At 45.6% G+C, this 26,056-nt stretch overlaps 1 protein-coding gene across 1 annotated transcript in view; it reads right to left on the bottom strand.

Moving 5' to 3' along the window:
• Window positions 1–26,056, bottom strand: part of GTPBP3 (GTP binding protein 3, mitochondrial) — a 54,450-nt gene that overhangs the window by 5,684 nt on the left and 22,710 nt on the right. The gene's annotated exons all lie outside the window — the stretch shown is intronic.

The raw sequence follows: 26,056 nt of genomic DNA, 5'->3' as shown, positions 1-26,056 counted from the left end.
TGAAGAACAAAGCAACTTAGTAGCTGCATGATCTCCAAAAACAAAACAAAAGTGAAAAAAATAAAAGAAATAAAAGAAATAGATAAAAAATCAAATTAAAAAAAGGATACCGGGGCAACAGTGGAGGTATAGTGGAGAGAAGGCGGAAGCAACTAAAATCATGTCACCTTTCACTTTCTATGTGGTAATATATTGGTTCTTTTTCCAACAGGATATTGTCCCCTGTTTTCTCATTTAGATACCTCAGTTTTTGAAATAATATTCTTATATATGATTGTATTTTATTTCTTGATGATTTGTGGAGTGAATTATATGACCAAATTTGTATACTAGTTATTTGGAGTTTCTGGTGTTGTATATGGCAAATGGCTACAACACTGAATAAGGAATACACATCTGGACTCATATCTGAATGTTGGATTGTCTCATGATTTTTTTAGGGAGTGGTCGAGATATGTTTTGAAATGATGATAACATTTGTTTTAATCAATATGGTCATATAAGAATTTTGGGAAAAATAATACATCATCAAATCATTTGATGTATATGAGATGACTTGACTTGCAAACATGTTTACTTTAGTTCCCTTTTTGGTTAATTCCAATATGGCTGCCGTATTTGAGATGAACATGCTGAGAACTTTGGGTCCATTGTTAACAATTGGATTTTTAAGTGAACTAGCATATCAAAGTCTTTGTTACTTGTATAAATATTAGAGGAGAACTAATGACTTACTGAGGTTATTACGTTATTTTGTGAGGATAGAGGAATATTCCAATATTTTTTTGGATCGATGTAGATAAATGTGTTTATACCCTTTGTCAGCCTGTTTGCTGTGGTTCTATTCGACTCACCTGAAAATGGTCGTTGGTTTAGAAGCGACAATGTTGTTATGTCTTGTGGTTGATTATTAATAAGCAGCTGCTTTATGTTAATTGTCAAGTAATTTGTTGGCAATTTCATTTAAAAAAAACATCAAATAGAACAATTTTTCTTTTTTTTTTCATTTTATTTTGAACGGTATTCTAATGATTTACCTAGTTCAAAGCACGAGTGCGTGCAGTTCAAACATGGCGACCATCATGACTAAAGCATGGTCTGATGCTTTTGATGACGTCAGCAGACACGCCTAATCCGAGTCGCTTGCACTATATGAGGATAGAACAGGATGTGTTCAGGTTGTTTGGCGTCTCGATGGACACAATGCCTTCATGAGGTTCGATTACAACTTTGCGAAGCACAAAGGGAATTGATTAGAGGTAGTGATCTATTTTGTTATCACAACTTCAAATGAGAAGCATATAACGATATTGTAATTGCAACTTTGAATACTGAAATGATCTTTCTTTATTAAATACTGTTATTAGAAGCCACAATTTTTTCGAGATCGACTGTAGCAAGAATATAGCATTTTGGAAAAGTGTTAGTAATAACAGCTTTGGGGATAGCCATTTTTTCAAAAGGTCGCTTTGTTTAGGATCATACAAGTCATATATGAACATTTATTCTTGTAGGTTAGTGGATTAATCTTTGACGTTTTTCCGTTTGATCAGCTGCTGGGTTATATTTCTTATATACTTATTTTGGTTGTTATGTGTTTGTTTTTCTTTTTACATTTATTAGGGATTACCCATGTGTTATTCTTAAAATGAGAAGTGGCTATACCCTAGATGGAATTCCCAGGGAAAATGATGGCTTTGGATCAAGTTTACAGAAAAATTGGATTACACTTGCTAACCAAATAACTATCTATAAGGTTGGTGTAAGTAATAGAATGGCTACCCAGATGTGATATATATCAGAAGATTGTGTGGTTATATGACATTGGCCTATTCTCCTCCATTATTAGCGCTGTCATAGAAGAAAATGGATCACATTTCATGTTAAGAGGTACATTTAAAATAAAGAATTATAATTACAGGAGACAATTTCTATTTATAAACTACTTGCTGGTTGCACACTTTGGATTAATTCATCACGTGGTTAAAATGGGGTCAATTGTTTTTTGTGTCGGCCTGTTTTATTCTATTCTTTCTATTCTCACTACATCCCAAATATCTTTGGTGATTGGTGTAGGTTCTAAGTAGATTGAATGAATCACTTGGTGTCCTTTAGGGGTATGTGGTCTTGTATGGATTAGTATATATGTTGGATCATTTTTAATATTTGTATATGCATTTTTCATGTTAAGAGCCTTGAAAAAGTCCTATAACAGGACGAAACACGTGTCGGCTGAATCCTGTCAACTTCAGCTAATGGCTGAATCCTGTTAACATCTGTGAAGACTGCTTTTAGTTGGACCTCTTATGATTTGGTCACAGAATGTGATTAATTATTCAAATTCGGTTAAAATTCATGTAATTTTATATTATAACTTTAGGTTTGTAAGGTAATTTATGTATTTTGATATGGACTTATTTTTGTGTTTAATAAATTGTTCATTTGATTTAATTTGCCACATACCCATTTCTATTTTTGTGTAAAAAGATTTTATAATTAGATAACATGTCTACATTGATATATAATTGAATATTAAATTTGTTGAAATTTAGGAACTCTTATATACATGTGCTCTGCTAACTATTTTTTGGTAAGGTGAGTAAGTAACATGGAGAGCGCAGAGGCTGTGATGTAAGTGTGGGAGCCTCACAAAGGGTGGCCAGCAAAATACATACATGCAATCCTAGGGAGTTATGAACAGAAAATAAAAAAAGATGTTCCCTGAATGTAAGGATACAAGTCACCCAATCCATAGCATGGTGAAGAACCTGTGCTCCAGGGGAAGCACAAACATACCACAAGGAAGGGAAGTCATCAAACTAACAGAAAACAAATGAGACCGACAAGAAGGCAAACCAATGATAAGACACGTTTGGCGAAAATTGTACACAACGGGTCTTTTGACAACAGACCGCTAAAGATATCTGTATGTGGGACCTCGAAAGGAGCCAATTACTGGATTCACCAAACAGACCATGGGAAATCATGAACTCTTACTTTCTGGCCCTGAAACTGGTCTCAAGGAGGGGCTGTGGCTTCACTCCCACCCACTGTGCCTGGATTATGGAGGGCAGGCGGCTCTCACTCCACCCTCAGTCTGTGACTGATGCTGCACTGGTACTCACTGTGGAACTGGACACCCTGCAGGACGCAGCTTCACAATCCCCGTGTGGGGATGACTTGTGTTATCGTGAAGGTCTGGAGAAAAGTTTGAGTTGGTAAAAGTTGGACAGCCACATAAGTGTAGCACATGACCGGGGCATGCACAAGAAATACATCATGTGGTGAATTCTGACGCTACGCCTAGTACCAGGCTCTCGTTTCAATGGCTGCGCCTTGTGTTAGTTTCTTGGATCCACTGCAGGCGAATGGAAACACACAGTTTTTCCTTAGACTTCCGCACAGTCATTCAATGTTTTTTTTGTTATTTCTCTTTTTAACTACGTAGGAAGCTGGCTCTGCATTTACTATAGCAAAATGAGATATAGTGTGCGCAGCGTCCAGGGGTTCCCCCAGAGGCTAAAGTAGAACATACTAATGCTCTCTTTTGTGGTAGTGTGGTCGAGCAGTTAGGCTTATCAGAGGGTAGTGCCAAGCATTTGTTGTACACACACAGACAATAGAAGAAGCACACACTCAATGACTTAACTCCAGACCAATGGTTTTTATATAGCAAAAATATACTTTCTTAGTTTATTTCTAGATCCATAAGATTCAAATTGCAGGTAAGTACTTCAATAGATTCGTATTTCACACATGTATCAACAGTACTTTGTTTGAAATCGATGAGTTATACAGTTTTTTAAATATTGACAATAATCGGTTTTAAAAATGGACACTGTGCAATTTTCAGAAGCAGTTCCTGGGGGGAAGAAATGTTAGTTCAATTTACAGGTAAGTACTTGACTTACAGTTCCAGTCTCCGGGGGTTAGGAAGTCCATTGCTGGGGGTTCAAGTTAACCTCAAACACCAGCAACACAGAGTCGGCCAGTGCAGAGGTCAATAGTGAAGCAAATTTAACGTGGGCTCCTATGGAGACAAGGGGCACTCGGAATCCGATCTGCAGGCAGCTAAGTACCCACGTCTTCGGAGGGCAGACCTGGGGGGTTTAGAGGAGCACTAGGGGGGTCACAAGTACACACCAAACACTCACCCTCAGCAGCGCTGGGGCAGCTGGGTGTAGGGTGCAAACAAGATCTCTGGTCTCCAGTGATTCTCTATGAGACCACAGGGGTCACTCAGAGGCTGTAGGTGAGGTCCAGGAGGTCGTCTCAGGCAAACCACATGCTGGACATGGAGGAGGGCCGCCTGCTGAACGTTGCTGCCCCGGAGGTCGGGTTACCCAAGGCCTGTGGGCTGCGGGTGCAGTGGTCTTTTAGGCATAGGTTATCTTTGTCCCGCGATCACGGTCAGGGGGGTTCTTGGGATTCCCTCTGCGGGCATCGTCGTGGAGGGGTGCAGAGGTCAATCTGGGGGGGTGCACTTGTTCGCAATCACCTGGGGAATCCTCTCTAGCTGATTGGGCCACCTGGACACGGGCCGTGGGCATCGGGTGCAGAGAGGTCAGGACTCACGTATTCGGAGTGGTGCTGCAGTCCTTGTTTGTTGTTTGTTCTTGGACAGGGACGCTCTTCGTCCTTTTGGGTGCACGGAAGTCCCCTGGAGCTTGGCAGAGGTCCCTGGTCCCGCTGGATGCATCGCTGTTCTTGTGCAAGTTTTTTGTAAATGGAGATAGGCCAGTAGGGCTGGGGCCAAGTCAGTTGTCGTGTTTCTTCTCCTCTGCTGGGGTTTCATCTTAGCAGTCCTTCTTCCTTGTCAGGTCACCAGGAATCTGGTTAAACTTATAAACCGTCATCCATGGTGTTCATAGTGTTTTTGGACCTAAATTATACAACCAAGCCCTCATCTGGAGAAAAGGAATGTTGCCCATTCATAAACCTCAATATTGTGGCTGTTGTGCTCCCAAACACATTATCAGTAGATTGTGTGTGGCTTACCTTATAATGGACCCCATATATTATTTAGTTGCATGATCTTTCTTCTTGTTGACGGATCTGTCACCCGTCTTCACTGTTATCTTCACTCCTCACATTATGGCTGTCCTGGCTGGTGTCACAATTTCTGGCACGGATCCAGGCCGCTCGCTGATGGCTGGTTTCAAGAGCCTGACAAGCTGTACGAAACACTGCTCTGCGCCCCCCCCCCCCCCCACGTTTATGAAGCAAGTCACTCTACCATTTTACTGGAAAAGGAGGTAGTGAGAGGGGACTTTTGAATCATTCTTTAAAAAAAAGACCAAGAATCTTTCTGAAAAAGGCTGGCCATGTGCCGTGGTGGCAGCTGGCGAGGGAGATCGTTTGACTCGCTTCATGGATACCTACCAGATAGACCTTTCAATACCTCTTAACGTCTCTACATGGTCCCAGTAAAAAGAACTTTCTAACAGGTAACCTGTCCTTGACAATAATGTGCCTTTTGGTAATATTAACAATAAATGTACATGGTCAGTTACAGCGGTCATGTGGAACATGTATATCAGTGTAAATATCGAGCTATATCTCCACACTCCAATTTAACTTGGGTCGAATATGGAAACCTTAAGATTACAATTGTTAGAGGTAAGCGGTGGCAGACAAACTATTCAAGGTTCAGTCGAGTGATGTCCACTACATCAGTATGTAAGGTACTTAGGGCCAGATGTAGCAAAGGGTTTTTCCCATTCTGTGTCAATGGGAAAATGTGTTCGTACATATGGCCCTTATAGTGCCAACACAGACTGCATATTATGCTATGTTCCACATACATTCGAGGCAATGTGCACTAGGGGTATGAACTGGTAGAAATTAATACACACGCTATCTCTGGATCTAGGAGCAGTGCTCCATAATCACTGATCAGACTAGAGCTGGGACATGATGTGGTTGGTAAACTAGTGATAATGCAGCCCTAATTAATTTATGGAGCGCTAAGGCGGTCCTGCAAATCCAGGCAATTCGGGGCGGTTGTGCGAGTACCCTGTGGTTCCCTTAGCATGACATGGGGTTCCTGGTTCTAGACTCTGCCTTTGATGTGTACAGCTGGTTGGACAATTAATGGCTTGATCTGATTGACTCATTAGTGCCTGCGTGGCACCGCCTTCTTGTTTTTCTTTTTGGTCCTGAGGAAGCTATAAATTGTCACTTCTAAAACATGTCAACCTTTTCTGTGAAAGGGTCTTCTAAAAAATGGATAAAGATATTCCAATGTATTGGGACGAGGAAAGAAATCAGTGAAGTTTCGACTGTGTTCTCCTTGCCAGATTGACCACCTTTGAGGAGGACTCAGGGCACTTTTAGTTTAATTATTCAGCGGGGTAAGAGTGTATATTTAAAGTTTTGTAACTTTTGTGGCGTGTATACAGTTGTTTCTGGTGCATTTTGTGTACTTTCATGCTTGTTTTTTCATTCATGTAGGTTTGGACAAATATGTATACTTATGGACTGTGGGGCACTCCAGATGTAATTATTGGGTAGAAATTATTATAATTTTTCTTGAACTTGAATATTGTATTTGATGAAATCAGGTTTCCAATGACAATCAATTGTTTCATTGTGGCTAATATAGAGTGAACGTAACACATCCCCGCTATATATACACCGCTCCATTAGTCTTCTGTGCTGGAGCCCTGATTATGTGAAGGGCAACCCTTTCTCCTGTCTTCCTAATCCATTTTCACACTGCAGTATTTTTTATATACATCCCTTAGAGGCATCTTATGAAGTGAAATAACTATCAACAGGTAGAGTTCACCTGCAAGACATTTGAAAAACTGGCCCATGTCTATATATGAACCCGAATGTGGTTGAATATTGTTTTTTTATGGGTTTGCACAAAAATCAACATTTTAATGAGGATTATGTCATTGCACATCGGCCTAAGGGTGGAGAGGAAATGTGGGTTAGTTCTGCAAAATATGAACCACAGTGTTATTTTACTGATTGTTTACACCCAACTACCTGTCAGAGTTTTTATGGTGTTGTAAGGACTGACGTATTTCAACAAGACTGCTGGATTAGAGACGGCAGCACCTCTGCTTGTAGGTGTCTGACTCACTCCCACACCAGCTGGCAGCTGTCAGCCCAGCCCTTCCGGCTCTCTAGCAGCATCTCTCCCAAACCCAACGGTGAGGGTGATTTGTGAACCTAGCGCATGGAACTCTGAAGACCCCTCAGCGAAATTGTGGTGAACAAGCCTGACCCTTTTCTCTCCAAATACAAGTCTTTCACACACACACAGGCAAGAAAGAAGATGCAGGACAGTTTTCAATACATTTATTGAAAAGACTGCAATCTGCGATAAAATGCATGAGCTGCAATGATTCGGATGATGAGGAAGAACAAAATCAGGATTGTGAATATCAGAGGTGTAAAGATGTACAACCCCAACATATTGCAATAAACATGAATATATAATTTCTACACAAAGCCTATTCTTTAACCTCGAGCAAGAGCATGGCAGTGTAGGCCAAATCAGTCTGTGCAGAGTCCATGAAAAGCACACCCCATCCCCGTTACTTTGGTACAAGGTCAGGCCTTCAGTTTCCAGATCAGGCTTTGTAGAGACACAAAGGCTGAGGTCGGCTACAAACTGAAGTGCAGTGTAGATGGAAAATTCTGTCTGGAACCCCCTCTAATGCCCTTTGTCCTACAAGGTTTTATATAAGGGACATGTTTCGTTCTTGCAAAATAAGCCTGACGCGGGTATATACCCAAGTGTTAGACTTGCGCAGTTTTGTGGAAGCAATACCAAAATACTATCCTGTGTTCTTCTCATTCTGTTCTTGTCAACCCGGGGCACAGAACACAATGAAAATATGCCATGCATAACACTGATAATGGCTATATTGCACTCTAATACTGGCTTACCTAGGGAGCTGGTGTACAGGTAGAAAGACGTCAATCCATATATATATCCCAACTTATAGCTATTATTTGTGTAATAGTCTGGCACCTGAAGGTTTATGGTGCCTTGATTTGAGGAAACATATTTAATTCAATTTCCACTACTCTGTATACAATTAAAATGTGTGCCCATACATTCTGAAACTTATACAAAGTGCTGGCACTGGTCCTGACTAACATGAACTGTTAGTTTCTGTAAATAAACATCGACCTTTCTCACCTAAAATCAGTTATTGGTCTTAAAGTTGTATAATGTGCTTTAATGTAAAGTAGAGTGTACCGATTCCAAATAAAAGTAATAACATTGAAAATCTGAGTTTAGTAACAGCACAGCATCAACTGTCTTCTCCTGCTATGAGTCTACGCATCTTGTGTCATTTCACAAGGTGGTTCTGGGCGACTTTACACCTGTTTCAGGGGACATGGAGTTTCCTGCATGGAACATCCCATTTCACTGGGCAAGATCTGGCTGTGGTGTGATCAGGTTTTACAAGAAGCAAACTCTTCCTGGATTGAGAAACTGACGGGATAAACCTGAGGCTGGCAAGTGCTTCCAGGGACAATCTGGCCCAATCATTTTTAAAGGAAGGAGCCTCACTTCTGTGTTGACTCCAAAGAAAAGAATTGTCTCAATATTCTGGATCTTTGTTTACAGAGGAACAATTCTGTATTTGGACTACTCCGGCGAAGGGACAGTATGGCTAGAGCTCTCCTTAATGAAACAGATGTGGGGTGGAGGGTCAAAGAGGATGTTAGGGTCTTTGTTTTTGCACTTTGCATATCCAGAAGCTGACTTCTAAACAATTATAGCTCAGACGGAGTGAGTCGATTGAGATGAATGAGCACTCAGTAGGGGGGGCTGGTTAGCAGCAGTTTGGGAAGTCAGAGGTGTGGGGTGGGGAGCCACGCAAAGAAAATATTCTCAGAACTCGACAGTGGTTTGGCTGTAACAGTGACACAGTCCACTATTACTGTGATAGACTAGTCTATGGGGAAATAGCCCATTGCAAAGAGGCCAGGTACCATAAAATCAGGCAAGGTCGCTGCAGAGTCACTGATGCCCCAGCTGTGCGGGGTGGCAGGACAGTTTTGAGAAATCTCCCACTATGTCTGCGGGCACGGGTACCGGTGTGCGGAAACACCAACTGGCTGATGGGCGCTGGAGCCCTTCACTGGTAGTGGGCATTGAACCCCAGGAAGTGGCAGCTACTAATTCTGACCACACAGAAGAGACAATGCAAGCAACCAGCTCACAGCAAAAAAAGAGACATCAACACCACACGTAAGAATAGACAACCACTCAACCATACGCCTGAAAAAGACAACTGAACTACTTGCAAGTGCCAACTCTCAGAGGACATGACTGCCACAGCCCCTCTGTGTAGGGTGAAACTGCACAGCTCACCCTGAACAGCAAATTTACCAGTTGCTTATTGAAAATGACTTGATGGGATTAGGGACATTGCATGCAAGAGACAATCCCCTTCTGGGACAATAAATGCACCGCTGAGACGTTTCCCCCTGACTTGATCAGTGAAGGATGCCCAACGCATTAGTGTGGACGCAGAGGGCAGAGAAAGGTGGCCCAGTACCCGAGGGGATGTGGGTTCCACTGAGACAACAGCAGCAGTCAGTACTATGGGGGGGGGGGGGGGACCAGCATTAGTGCTGTTCCTGGGGGATGCAGGAATCCCAGAGTAGCTGTTGTCCTCACTCTGAATGGGTGGAAGTCCGGTACCTCGAGTGCCACCAGCACAGAATGCGAGGTCAGCCCTCCACGCCCGTTCATCCAAAAATAGCCAGTGTGGCGCACACCTCTGAACCCCGGAGGGTAAACATCCTGTGAGACTGAACAGGAAACAGGGGCGCGAGAGACAATGAGGGGTCCCCTGACCAGAGCAGTAGAGGTGCCAGACCACAGACCATTCATCGCCGCTGGGACACTTCTACGCGGTAATGAATAACGCATACTCACTACCAAAAAAATTACGCAAACTGGGACATTCACTTAAAAATTATTTAAAATATCTATATATACTGGGCACAGATTACTTATTTTGTAAGCCTTAAACAGCCATTTTTATACTGTGGCAAGATTTTATAATTTATAGGACTAGAAAGACGGCTCAGGGTATTGAAACACTCGCTGCTGACATCTGATGTGATCAGCCGGTCACAAATCTGAATCCCGGTAGAACCTTCCCAGCAATTTATTCTTTTGACGCCTTATTAACAGCATATAGAAAATGTCACAAATTGTGGAATTAAATGCTTTAACAGAGGCAGGTTATTACTACCGTTGTGTGTTATGCAAATACTGCTTACCATGGAACAGATGTTCAAAGCTATTGAGCGGTCGCACACGGTCCGATTCGCAGAATCGGGCCGTTTGCGACCACTAAAAAGCGGTCTGGCATGTTCCAAATGCAAAATTGTGATTCGGTAACAGGCTACTGAATCTCAATTAGACATTGCGATTCGGTATTAAGAACGGGCATGTTTAGGGCGTCCCGTCCTAGAACTGAATTGCAGTGGCATGATTGAATGTTTTGCGACCGAAATGCAATGGCAAAACATTCGCAGATTTCCCATTTGCATGGTAATCCATTCTCAAACGGGAAGGGGGTCCCCCAAGGGACCCTACCCGTTTGTGAATGTCTGTAAAAGCATTTTTTAAGAGCAGGCAGAGGTCCCATGGACCACCGTCTGCTCTTAAAAAAATGAAAAGACAACTTTTAATTTTCTTTTTTTAAATGCATCCCGTTTTCCTTTAGGGAAAACGGGTTGCATTTATTTATTTTTTTAAAAGATTGCCTCTGATGTGATGTGATGTTTTGCGATTCCCAGTGAGTTGCAAAGCGAGACCTACCACATGAATATTAATGAGGCAGGTCCAATGTTCCCTCAATTTTTTTCCACTGTGTGCGGTCTCTGTGCGCTGCAGCCAAGGATACGTGCGCCAAGAAATTGACCATTCACGCGCGCGCAGCGCATAACTAGCCAAGATCTTTGGCATTAGCCTCTCCATACCACTAAAGCAAAAAAGGGATATCATTGCTCCATGCAATAGGGCATCAAGGCAGTTTTGTGACCTGGTTGCACACCCCAAGGACATGACCTGTTAAGTGCCACCTACACCCCAGTTAGAGAAAACAGAAGAACATTGCCCGCGGCCTTTAAACGCTGTTTTCATTGACTTCAATCCAGATTCAAATATGAGCACTTTCTGCAATAGGAGAGCACGACTATCGCTCTAAAAGGCTTATTTGAGCTGAGAAAGTGATAATGCATATAAACAACTATGAAGTATGACAATGATGGAAAAGTTGATAACAGCACATTTCCGACTGTTCTGAAGCATTTCATAGCTCATTAACCATTAATTTTCAACATAAATATCACTTGCTCGCTTGTATGCTAAACTACGTCAAATGATGTTTAAAACACTCCCGCGGCGTTTAAACGCTGTTTTCATTCACTTCAATCCAGATTCAAATATGAGCATTATCTGCCTTAGGGGAGCACGTATATCGCTCTAAAAGGCTTATTTATTAACGTGCGCGCTTGCCGAAGGGGCCTGCGCGATGGGGGAAGGAAAGGTGCGCGCGCGCCTTACAGGGAACATTGGGTAGGTCTATTTGTGACTCACTGGGAATCACAAATGTAACTCAGTGGAATTTTGAACATTTGGAAATGCGATTTCCTAATTGCGATTCGCATTGAATCACAATTAGGAAGTCGCAATTCCAAACGTACAATCATCTGGCCCTATATATCTGCACTGCGTAAAACATGTTGAAAATGTAACACTATTCACATTTAGCAACAGTATTTTAAAAAATGCTCGAACTGGTTCAGTTGCTTACAATTTAGAAACTCATTTTTAAGGCATTTTGTTTTTCAAACTGAATTGAAGAAAACCTGCATATTTTACACTTTTATTTGTAAAATATTACACCATGTTGACTGAAGGATGAGGCATTATGTATTTAACTGTATAAAACGAGTGTGGTTGAATTTAGGACTTTGATTCGACAGGAATGTAAACCTCGTGTACACGAGACCAAAGCAATTAGTCGGTGCTGCAATGAGATACAACTTGGTGAAAACTCACAGTCACTCCACAAAGCTGTGTGATGTCTCTGTGCTCTAGTCCAGTGGTTCCCAACCTTTTGACTTCTGTGGACCCCCACTTTATCATTACTGGAACCTGGGAACCTCCACTGAATCGTTTTTGGAATCCAGGGGCCCCCCACTGAGTCACTACTAAAAGCTGGGGACCTAATCAGTTAATATTGTTTAATTTTCTAAGCAGTTGCGGACCCCCCAGAGGTACCAGGACCACAGGTTGGGAACCACTGCTCTAGTCTGTTGCTTCCAGAACATACTAGCGCAAGGCCTCACAACTATGTTAGATGTCCATGCACACCTCACGCCCTCTCTTCACGTCACACCTGGGTGTCTTCTAAAGCGCCGTTGGCATTCTGGAGATCTAAATGTGGGACCTGGCCGCAGTCCTCCAGGTGAGGCCTCCTCAATAATAAACAAAGTGGAAAGGAAACCACCTTCTTGTCGGGTGCACCTCTCCCAGGGCCACCACATAGTGAGAGACACAGTCACAAAACTGCCTTGACCAAGGCTCACAGAGACCACAGTCTCTACTTTAACTGCATATAAAAGTTCAACTTCACATAAAAGAGGAAACTGTGTTTTTTTATTGTATATCTCATGGAAAACCTGGTCTGCTCGACCGCTACTGAAGTTGAGTGAGCCTTCATTCCCCTGGGCCCACAGATAAGCCGGCCCCACATATGAGGAGGCTTCAGGCCCCTGCAAAGGAGGTGTGTAACATATCAGTAGGCCGCAGGCCCCTGCAAAGGAGGTGTGTACCACATCAGTAGGCCACATGCCCCTGCAAAGGAGGTGTGTAACATATCAGTAGGCCACAGGCCCCTGCAAAGGAGGTGTGTAACATATCAGTAGGCCACAGGCCCCTGCAAAGGAGGTGTGTAACATATCAGTAGGCCACAGGCCCCTGCAAAGGAGGTATGTACCACATCAGTAGGCCACATGCCCCTGCAAAGGAGGTGTGTAACATATCAGTAGGCCGCAGGCCCCTGCAAAGGAGGTGTGTAACATATCAGTAGGCCGCAGGCCCCTGCAAAGGAGGTGTGTACCACATCAGTAGGCCACATGCCCCTGCAAAGGAGGTGTGTACCACATCAGTAGGCCACATGCCCCTGCAAAGGAGGTGTGTAACACATCAGTAGGCCACAGGCCCCTGCAAAGGAGGTGTGTAACATATCAGTAGGCCACAGGCCCCTGCAAAGGAGGTGTGTAACATATCAGTAGGCCACAGGCCCCTGCAAAGGAGGTATGTACCACATCAGTAGGCCACATGCCCCTGCAAAGGAGGTGTGTAACATATCAGTAGGCCGCATGCCCCTGCAAAGGAGGTGTGTAACATCAGTAGGCCGCAGGCCCCTGCAAAGGAGGTGTGTAACATATCAGTAGGCCGCAGGCCCCTGCAAAGGAGGTGTGTACCACATCAGTAGGCCACATGCCCCTGCAAAGGAGGTGTGTACCACATCAGTAGGCCACATGCCCCTGCAAAGGAGGTGTGTAACATATCAGTAGGCCACAGGCCCCTGCAAAGGAGGTGTGTAACATATCAGTAGGCCGCAGGCCCCTGCAAAGGAGGTGTGTCCGCATATCCATAGATTACAGGCCCCTTAAGATGCCTTCAAGAGCACCTCCTATTACAGTGAACTGAACACAAATATTTCTGACCTACTATAAAAAAAATATCAATATACACCTTTAAATGCTGACGAAACATGAATCCGTCTACACTGCACAGAAATCTGGTCATATCTGAGATACGGGATGAATGAATCCCGAGAAAACTCCGAGCCTTCTGCAGCAATGTGGCTTTTACATACCAAGCGGGTGCAGCTCTTATCTCGGAGGACATTGCACTTGCAAGGAAATTACTGGCCCGTCCTTTCCTTCCTGTGGAAATCTGGAAAGTCAGCATTGACTCCGACGCCAAACTGTGGCAATGATGTATGGGCCAGACACAATGCAAGCCTTCAATAGGGCGTGAAGCTGTCTGCCTGCCGATAAAAATACAGACTAATCGCCCTTTAGTGCTGGAGTAGTTCTAGCTGTGAACATGCACAACAAGGGCTCTGGAAGCAAATGGACACACTGGGCCTTGGGCGGAATCTGGAGTCTCTGTGATGCAGGAGAGGGCAACCATTGGTCAATGCTTCACATATTCTTCTTCAACTTCTGCAACCATCCGTCCTAGAGGAGCGATGCATTTACTCTAACCGAAGGGGGCGTGAACATGTGTACGTAGTTCATGGGGGGGCAGCTATACCCCCCATGAAATTTCAGTGCTCGCCTGTTGACTTCAGTCGTTTCAGTCCCACTGCTGGTATCAAAAATAAAACCATGCCTGTGTAACCAAGGTTCTCTTTGGAATTAATCTAAAGCACTGCTGCAAACAGACTCTGCTTTTATACTGACAGAATTCTTCAAGCTTCCCCAATACAGACCGGGAAGTCCTCTGGGGGTTTGTAGAGGTCGCTGGTTCCGCAGGATGAGTCGCCTTCTTGTAGCAGGAGTGTTGAAGCTGCGGACAGGCCGGTAGGGCTGGGGCCAAGTCAGTTGTCTGGAGTCTTCTCTGCCGGTGCGGCTCTTCAGTCCTTCTTCTTGTCAAGCCGGCAGGAATCTCAAGAGCAAGGTTCGGGGTTCCCCTAAATACTAGATTCAGGGGTGTTACAGAGGTCAGAGGGCAGGAGCTAATGACTACTGTGCCTGAGGGTGGCTACACCCTTCCTGTGCCCACTCCCTTTGGGGAAGGGGGCATATTCCTAACCCTATTGGCTAATATCCTCCAAAGCAAGATGGAGGATTCTGCCAGGAGGGGTTCACCTCAGCTCGGGCACCCTAGGGGTGGTCCTAGCTGGGGTGCGTACACCTCCTGGTGTTTACTAATTTTCCCACCAGACCTGCCGCAAAAAGTGGGTTTGGTCCAGGGGTTGGGGTATCTCCACTAGCTGGAGTGCCCTGGGGCATTGTAACATGAAGCAGGAGCCATTGCGGCTCACCGCCAAGTGTTGAAGTTCTTGCAGGGGGGGAGGTGTGAAGCAGAGGGGTCCCTTATGGTGCCACAATTCATGCTGCAGCCCGTAGAGATCCTCCCTGGCCACAGGGCCACTGGTTCTACTGGTACCTTTTACAAGGGACTTAGTTGTGTGCCAGGGGTGCGTCAATTGCGGAAACAATGGTACAGTTCAGGGAAAGAATACAGGTGCTGGGCCCTGGTTAGCAGCATACCAGCACACACACAGTCAAGTTAGCATCAGATATCAGGCAAAAAGCAGGGGGGGCAGAGGGGGTAACCATGCCAAAAGAGGCACTTTTCTACACTGGGCACCTCTAGTGCATTTTACTATGGACTTGTAAATCAAATATGTCAATCATGGAGAAACCAATCACCAACCCAATTTAGACAGAGAGCATACGCACTTCAGAACTGGTTAGCAGTGGTCAAGTGCCCAGAGTCCTAAAGCAGGTCAGAAAAAATAGGAGGAAGGAGACAAAATGTTTGGAGGTGACCCTGCAAAAATGGCCAGGTCCAACAGTAGATTTAACCAAAGCAGTTCGCTCTGGAGAGTGGAATCAATAGTTTTAAGAAAATGGAGGTGTGACCATCTGAGTAACTGTAAATCAGTGCTTACCGGCGAATAACATTTTAGCAGGATGTGCTGCAGGTTTGGTTGTTAACATCTTTTATATAGTTTTAAGAGGTCCACCAAAGCCCACTTTGGAGCACTTCGAGACAACTACGTTTCTGTTAAAACCGAAGAATAGCAAGACAATTGTGGGGGGAGGTGAATGAAGGGGAGCAGTTTTCTTTTTTCCCCAAATAGCAGTAGTTCTTTCTGATCCAGAGTGCTTTCCAGGTGGCTAGCCTGTGCTACTTGTTGCAATACACTACTTGTGTTAAAATTAATGTATTTATTGCAAAAACACAAAGATGTCTTGCAAAATAGTATGTGGACTTTCCAAGTTACCTTCAGTCCCCAAGTCAGCTTTAAGCAGGTGACGCATTTCAATATTTTATTAGCTACATTTTACAGGCTACAGATAACACTCATGGTCCACGTTTCGTAACTTATGTACCTTCTTCAGGGACCGCATTAAAAAAGTCAGTTGGATGGATACAGTGGACCACTGATTAAAACTAGCTTCTGTGTGAGTGGAAAAGAGAAATTAAAAATGTTGTGTGAAAATGCAGTATGGCACAATTTCGGGAGCAGCCAAGAAAGATTTAAAAATGTCCGTGACTTTGAGGGCCACCAAAGTTGAAGCTAAACTAAGTGGCAGAGGTCCCGATGTAGATGGGCACTGCAACAAATGAGCCCTAAATGATATAAGGGGCAGAGAGAGCGTTAAAATCTACCCAGCTCGGTATATTCAGCAATGGTGTTCTTCATGGCTGCTGAGGTGCCTAGAAACCGGAACTGGTGCAGCTCCGCGAGAAACTAGGGCCGCACGATTATTTTCATGCCACACTGTGTGGGGGGAATAGGGGGCAATGGGCAAATAACTAGGGTACCTTAACATCCAGGAGGCAGACTTCTAATAAAACAGATAAGCAGGGTGGGAGTCCCCTGTTCTGTTTGCTTTCAGTCTTTAGAGCATTTATTAACCTACCAGCAGTGATTGATTGCCAATAGGAAGTGCCACTGGAATTCTAAGATTGCGCGGCAATTTCCGTATAGTTATAGATTTGCCCCATCTGCCACATGGATATGAATAAAAAACATTTTTCTAGCTCAAATAGTTCAGAAGTTAATAAAAATGCAAAAATGCATGTAGCTGCGTGGTGGAAAGCTGGACCGGTCCCCTTTCTGTTGCTTATTGCTATATTTGGGTGCTAAAGTGGTACTAAAGAGGTGCAGCCAATGACAAGAGAGTGTTACCAAGTGTAAAAATGATGAAATGATTAATACTATTACAAACAGGGCTGCATAATTTGCCTTTTCTTGACGCAGAATTTGGCCCTCACCTACCGCATAATTCCAGAGGCCCTGCCAATAGGTGCTTGTGAAACACTAGAAATCTGGTCTGTGTGGTTAATTGAATCTACAGTCACAATATATAACACATGGGAGCTTTTCACCTCTGTCAGTGTCTAAATGCTCTAAAAGCCTTGAATACAAAAGCACAGGAGTAAAAGTTGTAAAACAACAACTGCAATACTCCTGTTTACGTTGCGTGGGGCTCCAACTGAAGAACATGGTGTGCTTTCTGAAAGAGGGGCAGGGCCAAGGTATTTCCGAGTTCCACCACTGTCCCGCGTGGACAAGAATACCAACATCAAAATAAGCAGCTCTCAAATTTCATAATGAAGCTGCAGGTACGTGTCTGTGTTCCGTGCACCACAAAGTGCTCATTTACTTAAGTGCCTGCGTAAGGCCTGTAAGCACAACAGCAGGTGCCGAAACATGTAGGCCCGATCAGCTTTGTCAGTTATCAAATATACTGAAGGTTCTTTGTAACTGGCCTTCCCCTTAAAATAATTGTTGGAAATATGAATGGATGGTTTGACTGAACATTTTTTTTTTAAATTAAAAATATTTGTTTATAGAAACAAAAATACAAGAACATACAATCTGACCAGGCGTGACTAGATTTGGCATGTTACAATCTTGAGAATTAGGTGTTGAGAACCCGAGAAAGAACATCAAATTGCTTGCCGGGGCAGTAGGATATTCAGCAGATGACACATTTGACACATGACAAGACTTGTAATACAACAACGGTGGGAGTCGGTCACCAGTAGCATATTGAAAAAGATCGACGAGGCTCAGAGCGTAAAGTGCACAATCAAAGAGACCCCGACACACGCAACTCCCACCAACATTAGCAGACCTCGTGGAGGTGGTCTCACTCATTGCCTTCATCACTGCCCGCGCCTCCCTCCGCCTCCTCTGTCTCCTTGCCAATTAGATAGGTCAATTAGGGACCACAATGGTTCTTGGGTCAAATTTGGGGTGGGAGCAGTTCACTGTACATATCAGTTTGTGTGGTACAGTATACCATCTCTGTATGCCACTCCTTCAGAGTTGGGAGTGGGCCGTGGGCCCATCTCGTAGACATTTGTTGTCTACCAAGGAGTAAGTCAATGGATAGCAATCGCCTGACTTAACCCTAAGTTTCTTTATCGTACCCAAACGATGCCAGCATCGGTGTAAATTCCAGCGACTCTCCAGCAATAACCCCCAAAGCACCAAATAATGATTTCCAGAATTCTGGTACCCAGGGACAAGCCCATGCCATATGCATGAATACAGCCGCCCTCTCTTCGCACCATTGGCATTCCGCAGAGTCCCGCGGGCCGTATGTAAATAGTCGTTCTGTCAAGAGGATACTTTAAATGCTCTTTATGGTCATGTTACTTTAGCTATAGGCTTCTAGTTTGTGCCCTTCAGCTTAATAACAATTTATTTGTATTCATTTTATTTTCTGAGCGGAAGCTTCATTCTGCGTGATGTTGTATTTCTTTTATCTCATACACTTTCAGCCTAGGAACTGTTTTCATTCCTTTTAGTCTGACATTCTCGTTCTGTGCTTTGCTCAAGGCTGTGTATGAATATGCCCTACTAAGGTATCTGAAATATATCAACCTATGTCTGCCATTTTAAGAAATCTTCACAACTGAGCAGCAATATTGCCAGCGCTTGTCTGTGGTGGCAACACCAAGGTCCCTTTGCCATTCTAATCCAGCCGCAATGAGCCCACGTCTGCGCGTCTCTTACGCATAAAGTCTCACGCCCCAGCCTGCTTGTTTCCTGTAGCAATGAAGTCAGCGTAGGCATGCCAATAGGTCCCGCATTGTATGTCGAGCTCTATAAAAGTGGTAGCGAGTGAGGGTGGATGGTGCAACGCTCCGTTCTTGTACCATATCCCAGGTGCGCATTGTGGCTCCCTGGAAAAGGTCACCCACGGTATCAATGGGTAACAAATTGAAAGACTGTATGGCCCCTCTCTCTTGGCTCATAGGGCTCCAAGGCACCTGGGACCTGTGGGGAATAAAATATAACGCCAGCTTGGCGATCAAGTAGGCAGTGCCATGCATACACTGTGCCCTTTATGTAATCCAGCACATCATATCTCCGTTTTGGTTAGTCGAACAGATTTTGGGGTAGTGCGTAAGGGGAGTATGCAGGGGTGCGTGGCATCCCGTTCCAGACACAGATGCGGTAATTTCTGAGGGCCATGTATCCAGTAATGGGCGAACATACTCTGCGCCGTTTTGTAATATGTCTCCATATCTGGAGGATTAAGACTTCCCTGGTCGTAAGGTTGTGTGAGTGTCTCCCAGCTTACCCTCGGACGCTTCCCCGCCCAGGCCAATTTCACCATCAGGTAACGTATGTTATCAAGCACAGTTTGTGTCAATAACACTGGGAAGTTCTGGAACAGGAATAAGAATTTTGAGACCACCACGATCTTCGTGACGGCTATTCGTCCGATTAGCGACAAAGGTGTTTTAGTCCAACGGTCCACTGCCTCAGAGAGCTTTTGCACCACTTTGCCATAATTGCTGCGGAGCACTACTTCCGGATCCGTGTGCACCTGTATTCCAGGGTACCTTGCCGATTCTGTTGTGCACTGGAGTGGAAATTCCAGTGGGATACGTACCATGGCCGGGGTTAGTGGGAAAATAATATACTTATCCCAATTCACCCGGAGGCCAGAAATGCCTCAGAATCAAACTACCTCATGCAGAATAAAGGTAAGATTACACTCTGGGTTACATACGTAGAGTAGCGTATCATCTGCAAACACTGATAATATCAAATTATACCCTGGGAAGTGTAAGCCTCTAAGCCCATGATATTCGCGGAGCGCGCACACCAATGGTTCAGCCACCAAGGTGCATAGCAATGGGGACAGCGGGCAACCCTGCCTGGTACAACTGGTGATCATAATAGGATCAGAGACACTCCCACGGATACGAACCCAAGCGGTCAGTGAGGTATAGAGCACCTTTACCAGGTGCAGAAACACCTCCCCCACCCCAATGCGGCTTAACACATCTAGCATAAAACCCCATTCGACAGAGTTGAATGTCTTTTTTGCATCCAAGAACACAGCAGCCGCCCGGACCTCAGGATCAATTCTCTGTGTAGCTCCGAACAGAGTTCTGAGATTGAAGGTGAGGTTACGGCCTGGGACAAACCTAGCCTGTTCCCCTCTCACCACTCCAGCTAGGATCAAAGTCAGCCTATTGGCCAGAACTTTAGCATAAAGTTTAGCATCCACATTTAACGGTGGAGAAGGCCTGTAAGACGAGCACTGTATTGGTGATTTGCCGGGTTTTAATAGTGTTAACCATTAGGGGCCTCCCGCATAGATGCCAGCACGATACCCGTTTCCGCCATCGCCTCGAACAGTGTGACCAGATGAGGACTCGGTAGATCTTCATAGGCTTTGTAGAAGGCTACAGTAAGTCCGTCGGTGCCTGGTGCTTTACCGGATTGCATGGCTTTAAGTGCTTGTTATATTTCCGCAGGTCGCAGCGGTGCCATAAACGTACCCTGTGCTCATTGGTAAGCCAGGTCCTTACTTTACGTGCTCAATAGTCAGCAGCTTAAGCGTCGTCATGTGGAAGTGTCGATTTGTATAAAACAGCGTAGTATCTACGGAATCCATCCGCAACCTAACCTGGATCACCAATAGGCTGCCTCTGCTCATCCTGGACCTCTAAAATGACACCAGCCTCTCTATTAGGGCAATGCAAAGCAGCAAGTGTGGCACTAAAGCGACCACCGTACCCATAAGTACGGGCTATAGCGTACTTTCTGAAGTGATGGACTTCACTTTGAGCCGTCTTGTGGAATTCATCCTCGTTGTCTTGATCACACCTAGTAAACGGTTATCTGCAGAGTTTTTATGTTTCCTCTCCAATTCTGCTATTACCGCCTCGAGTAGTCTCAAGTGACACCTTAAGGATTTAAGGACCCCGCATATTTGGACAATGTGACACTCCTGATATAGACTGTAGGAAAATGGTTCCCTGTTGCAGTTACCCCCCACTTTTTGCCTGATACTGATGCTGACTTGACTGAGAAGTGTGCTGGGACCCTGCTAACCAGGCCCCAGCACCAGCGTTCTTTCACTAAAAATGTACCATTGTTTCCACAATTGGCACACCCTGGCACCCAGGTAAGTCCCTTGTAAAAGGTAACAGTGGTACCAAGGGCCCTGTGACCAAGGAAGGTCCATAAGGGCTGAAACACATGTTGTACCACCCTAAGGGACCCCTCACCCAACACATGCACACTGCCATTGCAGGTTGCCTTTTTCTCCCCACGAAAACACACAAAGTCGACACAGCATCCCCCTCAGGATGCCATGCACACAAAATGCTGCCTGTGGCATGTATAAGTCACCCCTCTAGCAGGCCTTACAGCCCTAAGGCAGGGTGCACTATACCACAGGTGAGGGCATAGCTGCATGAGCAATATGCCCCTACAGTGTCTAAGTTCATTCTTAGACATTGTAAGTACAGTTTGGCCATATTAAGTATATGGTCTGGGAGTTTGTCAAAAACGAACTCCACAGCTCCATAATGGCTACACTGAATACTGGGAAGTTTGGTATCAAACTTCTCAGAATAATAAACCCATACTGATGCCAGTGTTAGATTTATTACAAAATGCACACAGAGGGTATTTTAGAAGATGCCCCCTGTAATTTACCCAATCCTTCAGAGCAGGACTGACTGGTCTGTGCCAGCCTGCTGCTGAGAGACGAGTTTCTGACCCGATGCGGTGAGGGCCTTTGTGCTCTCGGAGGACAGAAACAAAAGCCTGCTCTGTGTGGAGGTGCTTCACACCTCCCCCCTGCAGGAACTGTAACACCTAGCAGTGAGCCTCAAAGGCTCAAGCTTCGTGTTACAATGCCCCAGGGCACTCCAGCTAGTGGAGATGCCCGCCCCCTGGACACAGCCCCCACTTTTGGCGGCAAGTCCAGAGGAGATAATGAAAAAACCAAGGAGGAGTCACCCACCAGTCAGGACAGCCCCTAAGGTGTCCTGAGCTGAGGTGACCCCTGCCTTTAGAAATCCTCCATCTTGATTTTGGAGGATTCCCCCAATAGGAATAGGGATGTACCCCCTCCCCTCAGGGAGGAGGCACAAAGAGGGTTTAGTCACCCCCAAGGACAGTAGCCATTGGCTACTGCCATCCCAGACCTAAACACACCCCTACATTTAGTATTTAGGGGCACCAAAGAACCCAGGAAATCAGATTCCTGCAACCTGAAGAAAGAAGAAGGACTGCTGACCTACAAGCCTGCAGAGAAGGAGGAAGACGACAACTGCTTTGGCCCCAGCCCCACCGGCCTGTCTCCAACTCCGAAAACCTGCTACAGTGATGCATCCGACAGGGACCAACGACCAGCGACCTCTGAAGCCTTAGAGGACTGCCCTGGACTACAGGACCAAGAAACTCCTGTGAACAACGGCCCTGTTGAAAACCAGCTACTTATTTGCAACAAAGAAGCAACTTCCAAGGACTTCACGTTTCCCGCCGGAAGCGTGAGACTCTACACTCTGCACCCGACGCCCCCCGGCTCGACCTGCAGAAAACCAACACCTCACGGAGGACTCCCCGGCGACTGCGAGCCCGTGAGTAACCAGTGACGACCCCGCTGAGCCCCCAAAGCGACGCCTGCAGAAAGAATCCAGAGGCTCCCCCTGACCGCGACAGCCTGTAACAAGGGACCCGACGCCTGGAACCAACAATGCACCCGCAGCCCCCAGGACCTGAAGGAACAGAACTTCGACGCAGGAGTGACCCCCCAGGTGACCCTCTGCCTTGCCCAGGTGGTGGCTGTCCCGAGAAGCTCCCCCTGTGCCTGCCTGCACCGCTAGAGTGACCCCCGGGTCCCTCCATTGAAACCTATACAAAACCAGACGCCTGCTTTGCACACTGCACCCGGCCGCCCCTGTGCCACTGAGGGTGTGTTTTGTGTGCCTACTTGTGTCCCCCCAGTGCTCTACAAACCCCCCCCTGGTCTGCCCCCGAGGACGCAGGTACTTACCTGCTGGCAGACTGGAACCGGAGCACCCCTGTTCTCCATGGGCGCCTATGTGTTTTGGGCATCTCTTTGACCTGCACCTGACCGGCCCTGAGCTGCTGGTGTGGTAACTTTGGGGTTGCCTTGAACCCCCAACGGTGGGCTGCCTATGCCCCTGGACTGAGACTTGTAAGTGTTTTAATTACCACCTAATCTAACCTTTACTTACCTCCCCCAGGAACTGTTGATTTTTGCACTGTGTCCACTTTAAAAATAGCTTATTGACATTTTTACAAAAACTGTACATGATATTGTTTTCATTCAAAATTCCTAAAGTATCTAAGTGAAGTACCTTACATTTAAAGTATTAACTGTAAATCTTGAACCTGTGGTTCTTAAAATAAACTAATAAAAGATATTTTTCAATATAAAAACCTATTGGCCTGGAATCAGTCTTTGAGTGGGTGTTCCTCATTTATTGCCTGTGTGTGTACAACAAATGCTTAACACTACCCTCTGATAAGCCTACTCCTCGACCACACTAACACAAAATAGAGCATTAGAATTATCTACTTTTGCCACTATCTTACCTCTAAGGGGAACCCTTGGACTCTGTGCATGCTATTTCTTACTTTGAAATAGAACATACAGAGCCAACTTCCTACATAGACCTTTAATGTCTCCCACACTGTACCAAACTTGTCAACCATACCCACATTTGGACGAACTCTTCAACAGCTTGGGCCAATTTGTCTCTCAATACTGTACCCAGTAGAGAATAGGGGAAGGGAGTGGGGGGCGGAAATAGCCAGGCATACACCGCAACCCTACGGCTTCGGAGGTCAAGTTCCAACACCACAGGGGAATGGTCGGAGTAAGTCCTCTGTACTCTAGGCAGCAACTCTCTAGAGACAAGTCAGAAGTCTAAACATGCGTGAATATCATGCACTGTGGAATAATGTGTGTATCCCGGCCCATTGGGAGACCTATGAGATCAGACGTCGAGGAGGCCCTCCCTGTCAGCAATTCTTACCAGAGCACGCACCACTGCTGAAGGGCGGCGGGGTGGGGAGGGTGATGGGGCCCTGAAGCGGTCACATACCAAATTGAAAATACAATTAAAATCCCCACCCTAGATCCATGGCAGATTGCTTCACTGTGACAGGGGTGCACCGAGCATGTAATGTAACTATGGGTCATGATAACTGTGACCGTCCACTACCACAAGTAACCCAGACAGATCATCCTCATAGCAAGGGGCCACCACATACCTCCCTCCGGGTCTATGCACACCTCCTGTATATGAACCCCTGATCCCGGCTGACCCATATCAGTACTCCTTGCGCATGCGAGGTGAAACCTGCGGCATGTCAGTGACCTTGCATTCTATGCTGCGTTAAGACTTTGCTCTCTGGTGTCAAGTGAGTTTCTTGCAGTATTGCTACCTCTATTGTATGTCCCTTGAGGTATGCCACCACCTTACGTATTTTTCTGTGCTCATTGAGTCCCCTGACGTTCCATGTCAGAAATCTCAGTAGTGGACGGCCCGGGGGGTCCACCACTCCTTGTCTTACATCAGTTACAGGCTAATACCTGCTCTGTATATTTTGCCTGGCCTGGCCATTCTCACATAAAACTTTTCCACAGAAACAACATACAACAAACTGTTGAACAGCATGTAATTCTCCCACCTCCTACTCCATAATAACCCCCAACTTCCATGGCACCATAGTACTCCTCCCTAACCCGCCCGTACACCCCAAAAACAGTGCAATACCAGTGTAGGTGGAATACACATGGGGGCAGATGTTGCCCAGCCACCCCTACTGCGCTCAGATCTGAAATGCCAATCTATGTACTATCAATTGTAACTAAAGTAAAGAGAAACATTACAACAAATCGCGCGCTTGTGAGACACAAACTGTAAACTTCATACTTGTATAGCGCACTACTCACCCGTTAGGGTCTCAAGGCGCTGTACGCATACCGCTGTGGAACCCCTCCTGGCTTTTCCCTGTGAGGTGCCCACTCCTGGGCAACCTCCAAGGTGAAGCCAGGCATCCCAGCACTGTTGGGGCCGTTGTGGAGATTATGCAAGCTATTGCCCAGAGTTACAGAGTGGGACCCATGAATTGGATTAGGCACTGATGCGAGAATTATCAGGTCCGAGGAAATTGAGCCCAAGACCCGCCGAGGCGGGAATTGAACCCTGGTCCCGGGCCAGATTTCTGCTTCAGGGTCTGCCGCTCTAACCATTGAGCCACACTTCTCCACTATGTGGAGTCTATATGAGAGTATCACAGCATAAAAGGTTTAGGCATAGTGAAGAACAATATCACTCTGAAATATCCATTACTACTTTACAGGGAGACCAAAAACCTGACAGTGTGCAAAGTCATGTATAAGATCCCTATAGGTATTCAGGGAGTTTCACTCTGGCGAATATCGCACCACCCTGATACCAGACCCAGAGAAAGACCTCACCGGCCTCGTACCTGCTAGGAAGAGTTGAAGTCTCAATCCTTGGGGTCATGTATGTCCTCTCCTCCCTCCGGAGAACTTGGTGAATCACACCCACCCCTAGCAGATGCTCTATGCTTAAGGAATTGTTGCAATTGTTTATGATCAGTGAAAAACACCTTGCCGTCTACCATAACTCGTAACTTAGCAGGGTACATCATGCTATACCCCAGCTGAAGTTCCCAGAGCTGTCCCTTGGCTAGGATGAGTAGCCATCTTGCCTCTTGCAATGGCTGCATAAAGCCGGGGTATAGTGAAATTTCGTATCCCTGATGCCGGAGACTTTTCAATTCACGCGCCTTATGTAAAGCTGCATCACGGTCCCTGTAGTTCAGGAGCCTCACTATCGCCGGGTGAGGATCAGCCTCCCCCCCGGGACTGGATGGGGGGGGTGGGTGTTGTGGGCCAGCAAAAGTGTCACGATCTAGCAAGTCAATGAGTAGGCATTCTCTATACCTTTCTATATTATCAATGTTAGTTGTTCTGG

Source organism: Pleurodeles waltl, chromosome 12 (genome assembly GCF_031143425.1).
Source record: "Pleurodeles waltl isolate 20211129_DDA chromosome 12, aPleWal1.hap1.20221129, whole genome shotgun sequence".
In the NCBI taxonomy this organism is placed as follows: Eukaryota; Metazoa; Chordata; class Amphibia; order Caudata; family Salamandridae; genus Pleurodeles; species Pleurodeles waltl.
Note: the sequence above shows the minus strand (reverse complement) of the source record. Positions and strands in the feature narration are given on the sequence as shown.